Source organism: Sander vitreus, chromosome 5 (assembly GCF_031162955.1).
Source record: "Sander vitreus isolate 19-12246 chromosome 5, sanVit1, whole genome shotgun sequence".
In the NCBI taxonomy this organism is placed as follows: Eukaryota; Metazoa; Chordata; class Actinopteri; order Perciformes; family Percidae; genus Sander; species Sander vitreus.
The window spans coordinates 5,097,793-5,109,385 of record NC_135859.1 but is presented as its reverse complement, the minus strand read 5'-3'; positions in this window follow the sequence as shown (position 1 = coordinate 5,109,385).

Here is an 11,593-nt window from a genome sequence, read left to right as displayed (position 1 = left end):
TCTTTTGCCTTCGTAGGGCAGGTTACTGTAGGCCACATGTGTCAAACTCAAGGCCTGCGGACAAAATCCGGCCCCTCGCAAATTCTGATCCGGCCCGCATATCAATTTAGGTTCACAATAAAATTTGGGCCCACCTAGTTGTGCTCAACAAAAAACATGGGAAACTGTTTTTCAACTTGCGATTACGTGACACTCAAAGCAGAATTTGGCAAATTTGCCGACTTTGAGACTCAGACATTCCCACAGAACCAGAGAGTTTGCATATTCCGGCTGTGAAAGAGCTTGTTGTGAGTCAGCTGTGTGGTAGCCTGATTAGATAATGTAATCATTGTTTTGCTTGATTTGCTAAATTCTAGGATGGCTTTGGAACTTTTTTGCTCACTTTATGTGGACCAAACTGTAAGTGAGAAGACTATATGAGACATGCAATAATTGAGTCAAAGATATTTGACTTTTTCGATGGAATAAAAGCATGTCAATAAACTCTACATGTCTGGCCCTTGGTGCGATTCTCTTTTTCCAGTGTGGCCCTTAGCGAAATTGAGTTTGACACCCCTGCTGTAGGCACTTGTAGAACAATACAGTAGTCCAACTGCCAAAGAACAAAGAAAACTAAATGAAAAGCACATGACATTACACTAAAAAATATTGCAAAACTACAAAATCTGACCCTGTGCCACCTGTGCACTCTGAACTGGTTTATATTCTCTACAATGTGTGAACAATTTTGAGTCATTGTGTGTAAATGATGACAACTGTGTTGTTGTTGTGTTTAACTTTTGCTGCCTGTGTTAACCATTTTGCAACACAAGTGCATTACAGTGTGAAATGTGTTTTAGCGAGCGAGAATGTGTTTAGAGATTTGAAAGAATGATTGATTGATTCGACAAATGGGTTTAGGCCACTGAGCATGTGGTTCAGAGAATGGGGTTTAGTGTTTTAGCAATTCAGGAAAACTGTAAATAAACCAGCAAGAATTCACATTTGAGAAGCAGGAACCATTGAATTTTGGGCATTTTTGCTTAGAAAGTCACTTAAACAATGAATTCATTATCAAAATCATGGCTGATTAATGTAACTCCCAAACAAATGTTTGTTTTTTTGTTTACTGTATTATTTTGATTGCGGATTGTCTGTGTGAGTTTTATAATAAAAATCTAAGTGAAAAAAAATAAATACAAAAATCATAGCTGATTATTTTTTGGTGGATTGAATAATCAATTAATTGACTAATCATTTCAGCTCTAGTGTACTCCACTGAAAACCTCACCTACATTCAGCCGGTTCAGTAAAAGCGGCCCACTCTTCTAATGAGGACACTTGAAGGGCCCCAGAGCCACACAGTTTACCGTTTTACTCGTTACTGAGAACAAAACTAACAGCCAAATTAGCCTGTTATATTTCACAAAGAATCATGAAAACTGGCTGACAAAGTTCAGTCAGTAAAACCTGACACAGAACTGTTTAGCCAAGGCTGACTGTACTATCCCCTACGAGTCTATGACTCAATTTTACTACACTAATTGCTATTCACTTTTGCAATGAAGGCTTCCCTGAAGCTAGGTCTTTTACCGTCATTTAATATTCACCGTGGGCGCTGACACAAGCCTCTGTTCTTTTACAAGCTGCATGCTAGTTAGTACTGAGCATCACTGAAACGAAAGAAATCCAAGCTGCTTTTCTCTATGTTTATAGAAATGGAAAGTTTTAGGTCGGTGTAAGACTCAAAACAAACAGGTCAAGTACTCTGACCTGACTTTTACTTTACTCTCTGGGACATTCCTCCAAAATGACCTCATAGGGGACAGCAGGCTTGAAAAGCAATAAAATCCGTCTCAGTGGAGATGGCTTTTCCATCAGCTCTCCGGCTTTCATCGTTCAGTGCTGTGGTTCAAACCTGCTGTCTGGGATCCCCTGTGGCAGCTTCAAGGATAGAGGGAATAGGTTGTAACAACTTATACTACTCCGGTATAAACTCTCACATCTTAAACCTAAACTCTCCATTATAATCCCTACGGGCTAACTTTATAGCCATCAGTAGCTAAAAGGTTAGCAACTGTAGACTCAACAATTTTGGTGCACAGGAAAGTGAGCTGGTCTGAAAACACCGAGGCTCTTAAATATAGTCAAAAGAACAGGGAGAATAGGAATGCAATCTGAATGACGACGATTCCTACAAAATGCATTATGTTTTTTGGTTCACTTTTGTCAGAAAAAAAGCAATAAAGCGAGAACTAAAATCACCATGGCACAGAACAACATTTCTGGGATTAGCCTTTACTGTAATAATTGCTATTAACTTAACACTTCTTTGAGCATTTCTAAGCATTTTTCATACTTCCTTTGACAAAGAAATGTCTGTATATCTTTGCAACCTACTGCAAGGGTAGCCACAAAGCATGGAGCACAACTTGTGGAACCCTTCTTGTATAGAGAACACTGTCCTTCACTTACCTTTACTGACTTAAATGGACATTCAATCTTTTTATGAATAAATTCAATTTAGACACTGTCACTCGCAAATCAGATTTAATTATGTTTTTTAACAAAACATGTAGTGGTAGGGAACAGTACTTTCTTTTCCACCACGAGCAGTGTTTTTCTTCTGCCCCGAGTGTGTCTACAAAGCTTCCTTACCAAGGTTTGCTTTGCTTTGCACTGGTGGTGTCAGCACATGGTGGTTTGCTTGTGGAGGAAGAAGAGGTGCATGCAAAAATAAAGGAAACATTCAACTACAGAGATGGAATTACAGAATAATTTGGATGAACAGCAGTTCAAACAGTTCTCTCTCAGCTACAGTCTCCAACTCAACATGCTGAACTGGTTAAACAGCCACTGACACTGGCCATCTAAAGCCAACGGTGCTGTACACACTGGAAAACCCACAAGTGATGGTTAGCATACCCAGGCCTGGCTGTCAGCTTGGTGTGCCTGGGTCCTTACCGTAAAGGAAAAAAAAAAAACAGAAAACTATGTTTAAGAATGTTTAGTAAATCAGGTTACTGCAGAAGGCTGGCAATAACAAGTTATTTAAGTGCTTGTAAATACACCGACGGCGGTTTTGTGAGGCAGCTAGAATACATACAGTGGATAATAATTCATTTGTCACAATGGGGATATTCAGTCAGAGTAGGACCTTGCTGTAAAGTTTCATGACACATGCCCAACATTACCTGTGTGATATATAGACATAAGCAGAGAGGATGCAGACTTTGGAATTCATCCAGAGTCAGTAAATTATCAAAACTAGCCCCAAGTCTAATCACACTGATGATAAACATTCGAGGTTATATGTTGACACAACACTCACACTGTAACACACAGAGTTTACATCATCTGGGAACGCTGACTGGACAGACTAGTGTAATAATGTCTGTCTGGGGCTCTGGTCTTTTAATGGCAATGCTTCGCCTGGCCAGTGGAAATAGCTGACTTTAAATATTGGCAAAATTGTCAAGACTAAATATTGGCTTAAAGTACATGGAAGCTATGACAGACAAACTATTAGGTAACTGGGGTTCTTCTCTTTCAATTTAAGGTACTAGTGCAGTGCCCGTTGAAAATGTGTCCGTTGAAACGGGCGATTACTTAGCCTGTGGTATTGCTGCTTGTAGAATTCTTCAAAACCAAATTGTACCCCAAAATTACTTACAGAAGGACCCCGAACCACTTAATATGCAACTCCACTGTATAGCCTACTACTGACTTACAGTGTAGGCTACCAGAGGAAGACATTGTACTACTATATTTACCTGACAGAGAGAGAGAACGCTGCAGATTCAGAATGTAATCACAAAATATCACAATGAAAATGTGGAGTAATCAGACATGAGAGAGAGAGAGAGAGAGAGAGAGAGAGAGAGAGAGAGACAGAGAGAGAGACGTTGTCTTGTGTCGTATGATCGTTAATGAATTTAACACTTGAGCAGAAATGTTTATTTCCATTTACAGGTTTTGCTCTGAAGGATGTTCCACCAGCTCACAGCAATTTAATACAATAGCAGGAAAAGAGTCTGCATGTGGTGTCTGCGTGTGATGTGCAGGTTACCTTCCCCCGCAAACACACATACATACGGATACGTCTCACTTTATAAAATAGATAGCCTGCCTATAAGTGTCTGCACTTGTTGTCTGTAGCTGGTTGTGCTTTGCATGTGTGGAATTCTGAAACATCCTTAAATTCGGGAATTGTCGTTTGTTTATTCAAAGTCAAAGACAGTCCAAAGTAGTGCTACTTTGAATCACGATTTTTTAACTTAGAATTGTTATCACGATTCTCTGCCACGATTCTTTTCTCACAAAGTGTAATGTTTATTGCACACATGAACCATGACAAAACAAAACAAATTGGCAGTAACAAACATAGATTTGTTTTGGCACCTACAGCACATTGAGCATCACCACCAGCCTGTAAACACAGAGGCTTCAATGAAGAGAAGGGACAGCATTGCAGCGCTTGGGAGCCCTTTAAAACCTTTTTTATACAGTCTGTGTTTAAAACTCACAGAAGAGAGTAGTAGTGTTTGTGATGCAGCCGGCTAGTAAAATTAAATGAGAATCTAAGTCATAAAATGTTTTTTTTTTTTTTATTATATATCTTTTAAAATCGAAGTTATTTAAAAATTAAATCATGAACAGTATGAATCGAGATCGCCATTTAATAATGATTAATCGTGCAGGCCTACTGTCAAGTTTGAAATCCATCGGACTGACAGTTTGAGAGATGTGCGCATAACACACAGACAGACAGACGTTCCTGCAATTTATAGATAGATTTAGACGGAGAGGTAACATAATACAAGCATTTAAAATAATCTTAAAGACAACAGTTCACCATCTTATTTTTCTGTAATGGAGTAACCCAGTAATAATATACGGTGATCTTCTTATCTACAAATAGGGCTGTAATCAAGTACGCCATCTACCATAAACGGCGGTGAAAATGAGAGCTTAGGTTTGATTAACTGTCTGACTAGAAGAGTGCGCTATACCTGTGCAGAACAATAAAGCTTTTGAGTGAATACTAAGCAAACTGCTACCTTAAGATTATCCAGGCAGGGGTACAAGAACAGGGCTCTTGGAACAGAAACCTGCCACATTGCTCTGGAGAAACAGCTAATGTTATAAAGTTTTACTCATGAGACAATTCCATTGACAGGCACCCAATTGTTCCAAAGATAAACTGGCTTACAGTTTTGGGAAGGGAATCTAATAAAACATTTAATTTGTTTGCTGTTGCCGGATGAATGTAACTTTTCAATAGTTTCACATTTTATGTACCCACATCAAGTCCACTGCAATGACATGTGACATTTACAACAATCTGTCAAATGGACAATAATTATGACTGTGTGCTCTGCCACTTGGAGGAAATTAAACACTTGGCACTATAAAGTGTGCATTGTACATATTCATCAGCAGGGAGCCAGTGGCACAGGGGTAGCATTTCAATAGTGAACAGTGGCCCCAGTTTCACATTATGTCTCACTCTGATGAACGTGCATTGGCCTGGGGCTGCCACCGGGAGGGCGGGGGACAATCAGGATAGGTTTCCCAGGCCTTAAGTTCAAATGGGGCCCAATGATAAATTACTAGTGTAGAAAATTACAGAAATGACACAAAGCTTTGTCCATGCGTCACGCCTGTGCAGTTCAAATGCTCTAACCAAAACAAAATCTGAGGGTCATGTCTTTCATAGCTACAACCGAAGAAGCGGAAGAACTAAAAGACTGAGCTTACATGTTCAGAAACGTTTCCAAGGTAAGTTTCCAAACTAAACACGCAAAGATTGCTGGTGTCCAAAGAAGGAGCGCAGGACTGGTTGTCTGTTGTAGTCTGACCGTACAGTACAAAGAGCTAACAGACACCCGGCCAAAGCATGAGCTCAACACTGGCCTCTGAAAGCAGCCTGCACTCAGAGGATACTAAGTGTATACATATGTTTGTTGAGAAGTGTGGGGTTATTAAGCTTGTCTCGTTTTCTGATGTGGTTCAGGAAATGGCTCACTGCTCCAATTAAGCCATGTTTAGGTTATAGCAGTAAACATTTTGTAGCCAGATTTCTCCACGCTATAAGACTCAAGGTATAAGACCTTTATAAAAGGGTCCGGAGCATGCAATCACTACTAGCTATAAAACTTTCACATTACGTCACTACAAGCTGTTGAATCTAATAAAGTAAAGGAGGATGTCCCTCCCTCAATAGCTAATTTCTGACAGCTTCATGATGTGAAACTATTATTTAAGTCTCAAACAGACATTGGTTTTCTTAACAACAGATCTAAAAAAAGAAAAAAAAATGGAAATAATGGTCTAGTTTGGCAGCTGAGCCCAGGCACAACACGATTCGCAACACATTATCTCATGTGCAATGGAAAAAGCAATTCCCGTTCTGTGGTTCCTTTGGTTTTCTCCTGTGAAATTGGGGTCTTTGGAGTAAGGGCAAAGAGCATGCTTTAAACTGGAAAATATTACTGGGGGTGGAAGAACATGGGAAACAATAACACTAGGAGGATTCCTCTTCCACCCTCTGGGCTCTGTGATTTGAAGATATGCTTTAGTCTGCAATTTTAGCAAACCACAACAACCCGCTTGGCCCCAGTCCTTTGCTACTCTTTTTCCACCTTCCTTTAAAGTGGGCTTTTGTCTCGGCCTGCCCATGAAGTAGAATGGCTGGAGAGCAGCTCAGGAAGAGAACAAATCCCTCAGGTGACAGTTTGGGTAGTAAGCCTGCACTACAATAAGTTGGCCTCGATCCAGATCATTTAAAAGATGTACGTTGAGCTTTCAGGTGACTCTACCATCCTCCTACCAGTAGAGTCGTAATAGATAGATAGATAGAATAGACACTAGTGTATAATGAGGTCTCGCTGCCCTACATGGAAGCCTTCCTGTGTTCAGTCAAAGACTTCCTCTTCACACATGGAGAAGTAATCAAAACATGGAGGCAAATGGAGCAAGTAGGTCTTCCTTCAAAGCAGAATGACTCACTTCTGTTTTTGACATCAAGACAGGCAAAGCCTTCCAGCAACTGATTAACTACTGTTTTCACAGAGAATACCATAACTAATGATTTGTAAGCTGTTGTCTAACAAAAATCACCACAGGGACAGTAAACGGAAAATCCAATCTACATTTGCATCCTGCTGGGATGAGTTGTGGAAAATACCTCATAAAAAGTTAAGGCTACTGAGAGAAGAAATATGTAACACAAAGCAGATAAAAACCAAAACAAATACAAAAACAGGTACACTTTTGACTGTTTATTTATAGCTTGGGATTGTAGATGTGGTGCACTCTTTAAGGTTGATGCTGGAATTAATGGAGGTGATTTTTGCTGCCAAACTGCATGTAAGGGAAGTGCTAATTATCATGACGGTCTGGTTTTTGGCTGGCCTGTTTTGAGAAGCCACTGTATACTGAAAGGTGGCAGAAAAGTCCTCAAGCACAACTGCGACTGCTTATTTGACCTGGAAGGATCCAAGACAAAATCTGCAGCTTCAAAGTATAGTTATGCTGCCTGTGTGGTCTGTTTCCATATGGGACCACATTGTACTCAAAGACTCTCCCTAGGGTTGGGTACCGAAATCTGTAATTTTTTGGGTACAGACCGAATTACGTAGGTACCACCGAGGACAGATTCACGTTAAATCAAACGGTCCAAGTTTCGGTACCAGAGAGCGCATAAGCACGAGCATATCTGTCCTCCCTGCATGCTGACAGGGAGCGGAGTTCCGACACACATGCAGAGCTGTGGTGCGGTCACAGTGAGTCACGGCAATGCCGGTAAAGCGGTTGCAAGTGTGGTTACACCCTGCAGACAGCGTATATAATGGCGAGGCGAAAGCGGTCGCGGTATGGTTAACGTTAGACTTCCTCTGTTACAGGCAGGCACCACTGTGTTCACTATGCCCTGTTGACTGACTGACAGGCTGGGGTTGTAGCAAGGCAACTATATTTCCAAAGCACATTTTGGCAACAAGGCAATTCAAAATGCTTTACATAAAACATTAAAGAGCAGTTAAAGCAGTCTCTTTCAAAAGAGATAGAAATGCAAACAAGCTAAAATAGAATAAGATACAAATACAAGAATAAAAGATACAGTGCAGTGTAAGAAATTAATAATTATTTGATCATTTGTAGGGACGGGTTTGGGAGGGGGAGAGGGAGGTGTTTTATTTTTGGTTGGAGTGTAAAATGTTCTAAATGAATAACAAATGTTCTAAGTAAATAGCATTCATAGGTTTGGAATAATTTTTACAACTGAAATTATTGTTTTGTTATTACAGAGGGAAAGTACCAAAAAAAAGTACCACTGGGTACTGTAACTGAATTCCAGGTACCGGTATCGGAAAAAAGTGAACAGTACCCAACCCTAACTCTCACATACAAGTTTCTCATGTACACTGAACGCAAAGGCCAACAAGTCTAGATATTACTGGTACAACTAGCCTATACAAATCACACTCAAGCTGACAAATCGATTAATAATCAGAAACACTATTATTACTATTATTTTTTGACTTCCTTTCGGTTTCCTCACACAGAAAATTATCAAACAAAACTTCTCTGACAGGCTCAAGGCTCTATAGGAACAAAGACACTCTATGAAGAGATTATTTGCACCAATTACTCAGTTTGGGATGTCCCCGAACACCATTCAAATTTTGCAGGCAATTCATTATCGCTCAAGCATGACTTCTGTACTTAGTTCAACCAAGAAGTTAGATTACAATAGAAATAAATGTGGCCTTCTGTTGCTCAAACTGTGCAGACATGACCAGTGTATCCTGTGCAGCACTTACTAATGCAAAATCCACAGCTTGCCAGTCACTTTTTTTTAATGGTGTGTTTATGTGATCCCCATCAACCTGTTAAATCTGAAAATATCATGTGACCATGTTATATTTGCCAGGTGCTTGCATTCAGGTGGTCAGCAATCACTAGCAAATAGATGAGATGAAATAGACCAATAAAAACACAGCAAGGTGTAAATGATGGAGGCCAGGCATTTGCAGCCTGGGCATGTGTTTTTATTTTTTTTATTTAACACACATGCAAATACTAATTTACAATATTTTTATTTAAATGTGTAATGTATTATTTTCCTTATACAATTCCTAATGCAATATTATCACAGTATCATATTAAGTTGGGTATCATGGAATTTGCCCACATTTACCACCGGTGTTTAGCCTTTCCCCAGCTGTTCGAGGTCAACTATCCACAGTTGTGGAAACTTGGAAATTTCTCCTTTGACGAGTTGTTAACCACTAAATGCAACATTAGCGCTGGGCTGCGTTTCAATAGTCGTTCAACATGCCCACGAATCCCCCTCGGCACTTTCCCTCGGGGGAATCCCTGCCACCATCAGAAGTGTTGTTCCATTTGCCTAAAAAACTGAAGTGAACTTGAAACTTAAAACGCAGTATAGCGCTAAGCGTAAAACTGATGGTCGATATTTTGGGCTGAAAGTGTACAAGGGGAGGTGTGTTCCACTTAAATTCTCCACTCCTAACCCACCCACTGTGCTCTGCTGCCCAAGTGGCCACTGTGTTGTCAAATGCTGTTAAGTAATAACAAGGGCTGAGGGCGAGTGAACGAGTGGAAGTGGAACTACAAATGAAACGCAGCACTGGTCTGTGTGGAGGCGGGAACTCACAATGATGGTGAATTCTCTGTAGGCCATATTATTTGGGGACAAGGCACTGGAGGCTCAATACCTTATTAAGATACTGAATGCTGATATTTCCTTTTATTTGTCACCTGATGTCAATGCACTTACAAGCCTAGGAATAAAATCAATATAAAAGTGTTTTTGTAACTTTAATTTCGTTTTAGTTTTTTAGAGCCCATTAGCAGAGTAACTCGTTAGCCTAAGGGACTGTTTGTTGTTTATTTAAGGGGCCATCGGAGGAGTTTTGTGGCCTCTAACCTAAAAAGACTTGACCCTCCTCTCGTCAGTAATAATTTTCCTATAACCCTCCAACATGATTGAAAAAGAGGCATGACCCTCCTTGCGTGCTAGTTTGCAGTTAGCAAAGAAGTACAGATGCCATTTGATTTTTACAGCTATGACGTACGTGACTAAACCTCTGCATTCTCATCTTACACATCACACTCCTCTGTTATGGTGTGGTGGTCATTTCAGTAGATTTACTCACAACAATGAACAATCAGTGTTGGACCTCCAGTCTGTTCAGATGCCTCTCCAAACTCACCATAAAACGTTAAGACACGTTGAGAAAAAAGATCCGTATTTTGCCATAATCCAATGACACGGAAAAAAAGTAATCCACAGCGATCAGTAGATCCACAAAAAGGGTCACAGTGTATCCAGCAAGGCCGATACGAGCGTCACATTCACCAGCCAGCTCCAACCAGGGGAGCGAGGCCTCTCCACTTCACCGTTTAAACAAAGTGGAATAAACGTATAAAAGTCCAAATCTACACAAAACCCGCAATCAATTAGGAAGCTGACATCACATTTATATACGTGGCATTTAGGAAACCTTTATTGCAACGTTGACACGGCAAGATGTCCAGACCAGTGCAACAGTAAGTTTTGTTTTTTTGCGTCCTGCTGCTCCCATCGTCAGCCAGGTAATATTATTTTTACTAAAGCAGTATATGAAATCAGATGCATTACCTACCACAATTTGGTTGTTTTGTGTTATTTAAGATATTTATAAAATATCTCGTCATGCCAAATGTAATTATTCCACTCATTTTTTAAACAATGCAATTACCCATTTCAGCCACCAGGGGGGCAGTGCTCCCCCTGCCCCCCAGCAAACTCATGGGTCAGACCCATCTGGTAGCAAAGGAGGGCTGAGACAGAGCTCCATGAAAGAATATGCACCAAACAAGCCACTTTGAAATGTTGCCGTTTTTATGAATACAAAAGTTGGGTGACCCCCCCTGGGAGTTTCAGGTTAATGGCTTTCACTTGGAAACCTGCTCATTAAGTGAGAATTTTGTAATAAAATGCAAAGATGGATAACACCGAAAACAAAAGACACAGTTCATGGATCAGTTTTGAAATGGTTGTTTTGCTTGTTCATTTCATAAAATACTCTCAGAAAATAGAGACCATCTTGCGATGGCAATGGCCCTTTCCCAACTTTGTACCCCAGTACATTTGGGGCCCTTGCTCAGACCACACCTATCTTCGAACTCAGCCTTCATTTTGATCTCAAAACACACACCTGTAAAGTTCCGTGACTAAATCATGCACGGTTGTCAATGCTATTACAGTGACAAAATCTGTCCACAGACAGACGGACATATAAACACCTGGCAAAGTACTTAAACCGCCTCTGGTAGTTTCCGCTACAGTAGGTGGGTCCAGAACCACATTCTACCATGACTGACACACACGCACACGCACACAGTGAAAAATATCCAGCTTTGCTGTCATGGCTGGTAAAGATGCATCCCACCATGCTGTTACAGATAATACATACATACAGATAATTCTGATTATTGGGGTGCTAAAATGTCAAGTCAAAACAGGGTGGCCTCTACAATATAGTGCCAACTGATGCAGAGACTGATTCAATTATTCGTATTGGATGCTTACAACTGCTGTTGA